Source organism: Lissotriton helveticus, chromosome 4_1 (assembly GCF_964261635.1).
Source record: "Lissotriton helveticus chromosome 4_1, aLisHel1.1, whole genome shotgun sequence".
Lineage (NCBI taxonomy): Eukaryota > Metazoa > Chordata > Amphibia > Caudata > Salamandridae > Lissotriton > Lissotriton helveticus.
In genome coordinates this window covers 613,597,621-613,607,954 of record NC_136063.1, presented here as the reverse complement: position 1 = coordinate 613,607,954, position 10,334 = coordinate 613,597,621, and positions in this window count along the sequence as shown.

Here is a 10,334-nt window from a genome sequence, read left to right as displayed (position 1 = left end):
GGGTCTGTTCTCTGGGCCTGGTGCAGACGTCAGGCGGGAGCGTGGGGGGTGGCCAGCAAGCCTCCAGCGGCGGTGATGCGGCGATCTCCCTCAACGGGGGGAGAGCGGCTCGACGGAGCGGGGCTCTCCCTCGGCGGGGACGAGGGGGACACAGTAGATCACGGCCTCGAGGAGGGGCTGGGGGGCACCACGAAGGTTCCGGTAGCGAGCCTCCAAGGCAAGGTGACTCGGTGACTTCCCTCGGCGGGGGGAGAGCGGCTCGACGGAGCGGGGCTCTTCCTCGGCGGGGACGGGGAAACACGGTTGAGTCACGGCCTCAGGGGAGGAGATGGGGACACCAAAGGTCACAGCTCCGGCGGGGCAGAAGTCTTTGCAAACGAGCAGAGAGCAGGTTGAGCCAGATGGTCCTGTGGCTCAGGTCAGGGGGCAAGCTCAGTCAAGCCCTTGGAGAAAGTTTCAGCACAAATCAGCAAAGTCTTTTTATCAAGCCTTTTCCTCTCCTTCCTCAGCAAGGCAAGCAGCAGGCCAGTCCTTCCAGCGTCTTCTTCTCCTTCTAGTTGGGCAGAGGTTCGTTGTGGGAAACAGGATTCTGATTTACAAGGAGCAGGGCTCCTACTTTTATACAGCATTTCTTTTGTCTTTTCAGGCCAGGGGGGCCTTTGCATAACTTCATTCAGTCTCTGAGCACTTGTTGGGTGTACTTCTGGCTTCTGCTTTCAGTGTGAGGGGCAGGCACATCAGACGCTCCACAGGAGGTGGAGCCAGCATTGTGTGGACAGGGGCAGCCAGGAGCACCTTGATGACAGTGCTTCGCCCTTCCTGGGCCAGGTGCAGGCTGAGTCATCAGTCGCTCCCCAGGGGGCGGAGCCAGCATTGTGGTGGCAGAGCACAGCCCTATTGAGAGTCCAGGGGCACTTATACCTCCCACTAAGGTGTAATCCTTGCATTCACCACCTGTCATCCACCAGCCCTGTCACTCACACATCCCAGACAGTCAGATACACATACTAGCAGAGGCGGGCTGAAATGGTTAGGCAAGCAAATGCTAACTTTCTAAAAGTAGCATTTGCAAACACAGGATATTAAAATAAACTTTACTAAAAGAAGTATTTTATTATTCTGAGTTCAGGCATACTAAACTTTATTTCCTACCATGTTCCCTGAGCCTGCTGGGATTATAGAGTGTAATAATTCCAGCAGCCCATCTGGCCTAAAGGGAACAGGTAGCCTTACAATAGTGAAAAACGAATTTGGCAGTAATTCACTATTAGGACATGCCACACTCATCAGAGCATGTCCTACCTTACACTTACAATGCACCCTGCCCTTGGCCTACCATAGGGGTGACTAATATGAAGTTAAGGGAAGGTTTGGGGCTGGCAAGTGTGTGCACTTGCCCAGCCAGCATGACAGTACCAGACTGCACGCAGGTTCTGCAATGGCAGACCCTAGACATATTTTAAAAGGCTGCTTCTGTGGGTGGCGCAACCAGCGCTGCAGACCCACTAGGAGTATTGGCATTTACAAGCCCTGGCACTCCTTGTGCACTTTACTGGGGACTGACAGTAAATCCAATGAACCAATCAGGAATTATCAATCACAGTTACACTTTCCATAGGGAGCACTTGCACTGCGGCACGGATTGGCCATGGCGCAGTGCCCTGAGCGGCGAACACCAGCAAAAACATCTGAGGCACATCAGCAAAAAGTGGAAGGGAAACTCACGCCAAAGTGCCAGGTCTAACACGTGTCCCCTCTAGCTAAAATGTGGGGGGAACTACACTTCCCCAGGGAGTTCCTCGTCACTAAGGCGGAAAAATCTGGACAGACCATCAGCATTGGCGTGATCTGTGCCAGGGCGATGTTCCACCGTGAAGTCCATACCCTGTAGGGAGATGGACCACCTCAACAGCTTTGGGTTCTCACCCCTCATTTGCATCAACCATCTGAGAGGCCTGTGGTCTGTCTGAACCCGGAAGTGAGACCCAAACAAGTAGGGTCTTAGCTTCTTCAGCGCCCAGACCACAGCAAATACTTCTCGCTCTATTGCACTCCACCTACGTTCCCGTGGAAGTAACCTCCTACTGATGAAGGCTACAGGTTGGTCCCAGCCCTCCTCAGTCATCTGTGAGAGAACAGCCCCTACACCATGCTCTGAGGCGTCTGTTTGCACTAGAAATTCCTTGGAGAAATCAGGAGCCAAGAGCACGGGCGCCATGCACATGGCAGTTTTCAGGGTGTCAAAAGCCTTCTGACAGGTGTCAGTCCAAATCACATTCCTGGGCTGCTTCTTGGAAGTCAGCTCTGTCAAGGGGGCCACAATAGTGCCATAACCCTTGACAAACCTCCTGTAGTACCCAGTGAGCCCCAGGAAGGCTCTCACTGCAGTCTGGGTCTTGGGGGGCTCCCAAGCCAGAATGGTCTCAATTTTGGGTTGGAAGGGTGCCACCTTGCCACTCCCCACTTGGTGTCCCAAGTACACCACTGAGCCCTGCCCAATCTGGCACTTGCTTGCCTTGATTGTGAGGCCTGCTCTGCGCAGCCCCATCAACACTTCCCAGAGGTGCCGCAGGTGTTCTGGCCAGGTGCCACTGAACACCGCAATGTCATCCAGGTAGGCGGCACTGAACTCATTCAGCCCAACCAACACCTGGTTGACCAACCTCTGAAAGGTGGCAGGGGCATTATTCATTCCAAATGGCATAACCCGGAACTGGAAATGCCCATCTGGTGTAGAGAATGCTGACCTCTCTTTTGCCCCATCGGTCAAGGCGATCTGCCAGTACCCAGACGTATAGTCAAACGTGCTGAGGAACCGGGCAGCCCCTAGCCGATCAATGAGCTCATCAGCTCTGGGGATAGGGTGCGCGTCAGTCTTGGTGACTGAATTTAATCCTCTGTAGTCCACACAGAACCGGAGTTCAGGTGTGTCTCCCGGCGCAGCAGCCTTTGGGACCAAGACCACGGGGCTAGACCAAGGATCGCTGGAGGACTCAACCACCCTAAGAGCAAGCATCTTGGAGACCTCCTCCTTGATGCAGGCCCTGACCCTGTCAGTTACTCTGTAGGCCTTATGCCTCACAGGTAAGCTGTCTCCTGTGTCCACATCATGGACGCACAAATCTGTGACACCAGGAACCAGGGAGAACAGATCTGGAAACTGCCCCAGCAATGGGCGGCAGTCTTCCTGTTGCTCAGGCGTCAGGGTGGGTGAGAGGTTAACTCCATCCACTGGCCCATCTTTCTCAGAGGCTACCAAGAGGTCAGGAAGAAGCTCAGACTCCTCCTCCATTTCATCATCAGTTGCCAACAACATGCCCACTTCGGACCTCTCCAAGTGGGGCTTAAGGCGGTTAACATGTAGGACCCTCTAAGGGTTCCTGGGAGACTGCATGTCCACCAAGTAGGTTACAGGACTCTTGCGCTCCACAACCTCAAATGGACCTGTCCGCTTATCCTGAAGTGCACAAGGCTCCACTGGGGCCAAGACCCATACCATTTGTCCAGGTTGAAGCTCCACCAGAGTGGCATTCTGGTCGTACCACCGCTTCATCTCTTCCTGGCTGGCTTCCAGATTTGCCTCAGCAAGTTGCCTGAATCGCCTGGTCTGGTTTCTGAAGGCCAGCATGTAACTGTATATATTCTGGGGAGGTTTCCTAGGAGATTGCTCCCAGCCTTCCTTTACCAAACTCAGAGGTCCTCTCACTGGGTGACCATACAGCAGTTCAAAGGGGCTGAACCCTAGGGACTTCTGTGGCACCTCACGGTATGCAAAGAGAAGGCATGGCAAGAGGACGTCCCACTTACGCCTCATTGGACCTTCCAGGCCCATGATCATGCCTTTCAGGGTACGGTTGAATCTCTCAACCAAACCATTTCCTTGGGGATGGTAAGGGGTGGTGAACCCCTTAGGGTAGGTTACACCACACTCTTGCCACAGGGATTTCATATATTTGGATATGAAATTGGTCCCCCTGTCACTCACCACCTCTAGAGGAAATCCTACTCGTGAGAACATTTCCATCAGTGCTCGTCCCACCACGGGGGCCGTCACTGTCCTCAGAGGGATGGCTTCAGGGTACCGGGTGGCATGGTCCACCAAGACCAGGATGAACCTGTTGCCCATGACTGTCTTGGGTAAGCATGGGCGGATTTTGCGGATCCACGATTCGCGGATTTGCGTATTCACGGATCGTGGATCCGCAAAATCCGCGGATTTTGCGGATCGGCGGATTTGGGGCGGAGCTTCCATGCCAGGATCATCGTGCCAGATTGAACCCTGCCCTTCATATTTATTCAAGAAGACGCCACCGTTTTGTGCCATACCTCTACTCAACTGGAGTACTTTCTACTAGATAATCAGTAAGTGCTACCTCGTTGGCCACGCCTTTGATCGAAACCAGCCTTTTCAGTTCATTTGAAAGCTTTGCATGATTTACCCAGGAATACGCCTATGAAACTGTTCATTTGTTCAGATGTTGCTAAAATACATATACTGCCAGGAGATATGGACCCACCCTGAGAGCTTAACATCTGGAAATAGGACGGTAATAAAGACCCAATGCCGGGCATTCATGAGAAGGCGCGACTCAATGAAAGGAGGGTCCAGCTCAGACAGTTCAGATTAATAAAACAATTTCTCTCATAAAAGGCGTCCCTTGAAAAATTAAAAGATACATGTACATAAAATTCAGACTAGGAACTCTCCAAGTTCTTTCATTTATCACAGTTTGGAACAAGCAGGTAAACAGAACTGATAAGTGTGAATTCGGTCTATGCAGATCTGATACAATTATGCACTTTGTTCGATTGCGGTAAAAAATTGCACACGAGGAGACCTATCTTTGGCATATAATTCTAAAATAAAACATCAGGAGCTAAACGGAAGCGCATGAATTTTGCTATCAAACGGATTGTGGCATTCTGCATGTTGTCATCCTGCAGGCTCTCTTGGTCTTCACTTTCTGTGCATACATGATGCACCTCTATGATGTATAGGTTCCAGTCATATGATTGGTTGTGTGTTCGTTGTACTGTGGAATTTGTGTGCTTGTATTTGAATGTAAAGTCAATTGATGGGTTCCCTTGGGCCCTGATGTATCCTCGAAGATGTACATGCTGAACTTCAATAAATACACCGCTCACACTTAACGCCTAAAGTGCCAGAGAGTTGTCTACAGCGACCAGGTGTGTGTTACTATGCAATGGCGCCGAAGGGCGCAGGGGTCCCTTGAGTGAGCTGTCCATCATAGTGGGTAAATGGCGGGAAGACGGTGCACACCGCGAGTGTGTGGGCGGGGCCAAACAGACGGGGCTTCCATGCAAGTGCACATGCCTCTTGTGTGCATTAAAGGTCAGAGACCGATCAGAGCAACAGATGAAGATACAGAAGCTCCTGGCCACAGGAACAGCACGAGGATTGCGCTCGTGAAAGTCAAGAATGCAAAGGCCTCTGTCCAGCATCACAGCTGATTTTCGATGGTAAATTAGGGAAGAAGGCACATCTGCCCAGCCTTGACAACGCTCACGATTGTTTTTGGGCCGATGAATGAGTCACTGAATTTAAGCTTCAACTAGGGCACATGCTTAATCGATATCTGTAAGTGCTTGCGGTTGAGGTTTAATTTTTGTGCCAGGACCGTCGTGCCAGAATGAACCCTGCCCTTCATATTTATTCAAGAAGACGCCACCGTTTTGTGCCTGTTGTAACTAATTTACGATGGCGCCGGCAAGCTGCCAGCGCCATCCTAAAATAGTTACTAAATTAGCTTCAACAGGAAGCTCGAATAGATAAAATAAAGCAGGCGCTCGATGACCTGCTTTATCTTATCTATTAGAGCTTCCTGTTGAAGCTAATTTAGTAACTATCTTAGGATGGCGCTGGCAGCTTGCCGGCGCCATCGTAAATTAGTTACAACAGGCCAGCAAGGCTTGAACTTTTGCCCCCGGAATCCGCCGCTCGCGGATTTGCGAATTCGCGGTAAATTCGCGGGAGTTCGCGGATCGCGAATTTACCGAAAATTCGCAAAATCCGCGAGCGTAACGGATTTTACGCTCATGCTTAGTCTTGGGGTCCAGAGGCCCAACAATGTCAATACCCACTCGCTGGAATGGCGTACCGACCACTGGGAAGGGTTGCAGAGGAGCCTTGTGCCTCCCTCCGCTCTTACCACTTGCCTGGCAAGTCTGACAGGATCTACAATGAGCATCTGAGCTCTTGTGCATTTGGAGCCAATAAAAGTGGGTGACAAGCCTGTCATAGGTCTTGTCCATCCCCAAATGTCCTGCTAACGGCACATCATGAGCCAACCCCAGTAGGAAGGCTCTGAACTTCTGGGGTACCACCAGCACACGGGCTGACCCAGGTTCAGCAGCCTTAGGTTCTGAATACAGGAGGTCATTCTCCCAGTACACATAATGTGTCTTGGCCTGAACACCATTGGCCTGGTCTGCAGCCTGCTGCCGCATACCCACGAGAGAAGGGCATTCTTTGTGCTCCTTGCAGAATTCCTCCCTGGCGGGCCTCCTTCTTGCTGCCAATGGGTCAGCTCAGGCAGGTCCCCCAGTTCAGCAATCTGTTCCCCTGTAGGCTCCAGGGCATCCCCCTCAAGGTCTGCTTCCTCCTGGAACGTGGGAACTTCAGGGGCCGGTTTCCCACGCCCCCTGCGCCTTCTCCCTAAGGCCGGTTCCTGGGCCTCTCCTTCAGGCCCCAGGATCTCTTGAGCACCCCTACTGGCTGCCATTGACCGGGTGGTCACGCACGCCCAGTCAGGCAGACCCACCATCCTCAGGTGAGTCGTCTTCTCCACCTTTTCCCAAGGGGAGTCTTTCAAGTCATTCCCTAGCAAACAGTCTACAGGCATGGCTTTCCTCACACAAACCTGCAGAGTACCAGAGACCCCCCCCCCCACTCGAAGAGAACTTGAGCCATCGGACACTGACTCTCTGAATTATCAGCATTGATAACCCTACAGTAGGCATGGGGTACAACCTGCTCTTGAGACACCAGGTGCTGCCTCACTGCAGTCACACTGGCTCCTGTATCTCTAAGAGCCTCAGCTTTCTTACCATTGATGGTAACCACCTGCCCATATTTCTTAGTGTTAGAGGGCAGGTAGTTCTCAGGGACCATCTCACTGTCTCCTAGCGAGACTAGGGTCATCTGGACAGGATCTCCACCCCGGGGACTACTACTTCTTCCCCCAAATTAACACTAGTTACTTGCCGGGGTGGAGCACCAGTGGGTGCTGGTTTACCAAACAGGCGACACTTGGGGTCACTGGCAATGTGCCCCGGGTCACCACACCTGTAAGAATTGAAGGGCCCCTTTGGAACAGGCCTACCTGTCGGGGCCCCAGTCTGCTTCGGGGGCGAGGGGTGGGGGGGGGCTGAGAACCTCGCTGCTGGTTCCCTTGGGGATTACTTTGGGGGCCTCGCTGGAACCCTCTTTGTTTACCCCAGTCCCCCCCACTCTTCTGCTGGGGACCCTGCCCACCTTTGGCGGAGTCTCCCACTGGACCCTTGTGGACCCTGGTGCTGAGCCAGCAGTCCGCCTCCTCAGCAAGCTTCCTCGGGTTGGACAGCTTGCTATCAATCAGGTGCTGGCGTAGCTCAGGAAAACAGTGATCAGACAAGTGCTCCCATGCAATTAAATCAAAAAGCCCTTGAAAATCATTTACCTTACTACCCTTCACCCATCCATCCAGTGCTCTGCAAAATCCAGTCACATACTCCACATACGTATTCCCAGGACGCTTTACACTCTCCCTGAACTTCTGTCTGTACATTTCAGGGGCAAGCCCATACCTGGTCATTAAGGCCTCTTTCATGCGGGGGTAGGAACTTTGTTCTTCAAGGGGCAAATCTAGGAGGGTGTCCAGCCCTTCGCTATGGAACCTCCCCCACAACCCCGCTCCCCAATCCTTGTCAAGGACCCGGTGAGAGGACATGGTTACCTCATATGCCCTGAACCACTGTCCTATGTCATTCCCCTTAAAAATAACTCCTTAACTACATCTTTGGGTATGTACACCCTGGACTCTACCTGCACCGGCGTTTTGCTGCCAAGAGAAGGAGCTGTTCCTGAACCTCTCAGCTCCAACTCCTTCAATCTTAGGTCATGGTCCAGCTGGCGTTGCTGTGCCTCCATGGCCAATCTTTGCTTGTCCATTTCCAATTTTTGCTTCTCCATTTCTAGTTGCCCAGCTAATTTTGCCATCTCCACTGCCCTGTCTGCCAGCTCCTCTGGTGACAGGCCTCTGCTAGGATCTACAACGCCATCTGGTGGTATGATATCCACCGCATTCTGTGGTTCCCTTGACTCCTTCCAGGCTCTCAGCGCCGTTACGAGGTGGGTCTTGTTGTTCAATCCATGTTTGGAAATTCTGCACTTGCCGCAGAGTTCTTTCAGACGGTCATTTGTTAGGCCTCTCAGGGCGTCCTCTCCCCAATCTATGTCATCTTCTCCTGAGAAGACAGAGAGTGCTCTTCCCACAGGAAGTGAGCCAGGCATGGCTTCAGTAATGGCAGATGTCTCAACAAAATTAAAAAAAATGGAAATCTGTGGCTGCGTTATGGGTCTGCTCTCACTATATGGTGATCAGTAATTCACTGTATGTCAACAACAAATGCAAATTCGCAAATCCTCACCGCTGCGTCCAATGTTAGAATTGGGGGTCTCTGGTTGGCGCAAGTATGCCCTTGTGACAAGCAGGGACCCTCTCCTCTAAGTCAGGGCAAAGGATGACCCCTTAGAATTACCCTTGCTCACCCTCTAGGTGCGTGGCGTGAGCAGCCAAGGCTATTCTTCAGGCGTTATGGAGTTAAGCATTTGTAATAACACACACAGTAAAATATACCAATCCCCCCACAAATGGACACCAGGCAAGTATTATATATAAAAATACGTTCTTTTATGTAAAAATAAGTATATGCAGATCAGACTTATCACAAGACCAATAACGTTTTTCTTAGGTTGGACCACAGGTTGTTAATTGGCAAATGTTCTTCGCACTTATAGTTCAATAAAACAAAGTTCTAGTTCTCTTCATATGCCACAGTTCTCCCAATACACTCCTTGGGGCACCTTCCCGCAATTCCTGTTTATCCGTGCGCTTTCTAGCGCTCTGGCTCGTTCCCGGCTCGAGATACAGGCCTGGCCTGCCAAAGCTCACGCTTCTCGCGTATGGCGCGGCCGGGTCGGGGAGCGAGTACGAGTCGTGCCGTGGTGTGCGGCTCGTACGGGGCGGGAGCGCAGGCTTAGGAAGCTACCAGGAGCACAGGTGCATGGAGCGGTGCAAGCCTCGATGGAGGGGCGGCTCGTACCGCGGGTCGGTCACAGTACCTCCGAGGTCTGTTGTGAAGGCGGAGGAGCCAGACATACCGGGGTAACCACCGCGCACAGTGCTCAAAGGGGGAAAGAAGAACGTTGCGGGCCCCCAGCCCATGGTGAACACTGTGCGTGGGCGAGTGGTGTGGTTGTCCCACGAAGGCAGATGCGGGGCACTCAGCGGCTCCGGGCAGAGCGAGGCTGGCACCCGAGGCATCCGGGCTTCGATAGGTCTGTTCTCTGGGTCTGGTGCAGACGTCAGGTGGGAACGTGGGGGGTGGCCAGCGAGCCTCCAGCGGCGGTGATGCGGCGATCTCCCTCAGCGGGGGGAGAGCGGCTCGACGGAGCAGGGCTCTCCCTCGGCGGGGACGAGGGGGACACAGTAGATCACGGCCTCGAGGAGGGGCTGGGGGGCACCACAAAGGTTCCGGTAGCGATCCTCCAAGGCGAGGTGACTCGGTGATTTCCCTCGGCAGGGGGAGAGCGGCTCGACGGAGCGGGGCTCTTCCTCGGCGGGGACGGGGAAACACGGTTGAGTCATGGCCTCAGGGAGGGGCTGGGGACACCAAAGGTCACAGCTCCGGCGGGGCAGAAGTCTTTGCAAACGAGCAGAGAGCAGGTTGAGCCAGATGGTCCTGTGGCTCAGGTCAGGGGGCAAGCTCAGTCAAGCCCTTGGAGAAAGTTTCAGCACAAATCAGCAAATTCTTTTTATCAAGCCTTTTCCTCTCCTTCCTCAGCAAGGCAAGCAGCAGGCCAGTCTTTCCAGTGTCTTCTTCTCCTTCTAGTTGGGCAGAGGTTCGTTGTGGGAAACAGGATTCTGATTTACAAGGAGCAGGGCTCCTCCTTTTATACAGCATTTCTTTTGTCTTTTCAGGCCAGGGGGGCCTTTGCATAACTTCATTCAGTCTATGAGCACTTGTTGGGTGTACTTCTGGCTTCTGCTTTCAGTGTGAGGGGCAGGCACATCAGACGCTCCACAGGAGGTGGAGCCAGCATTGTGTGGACA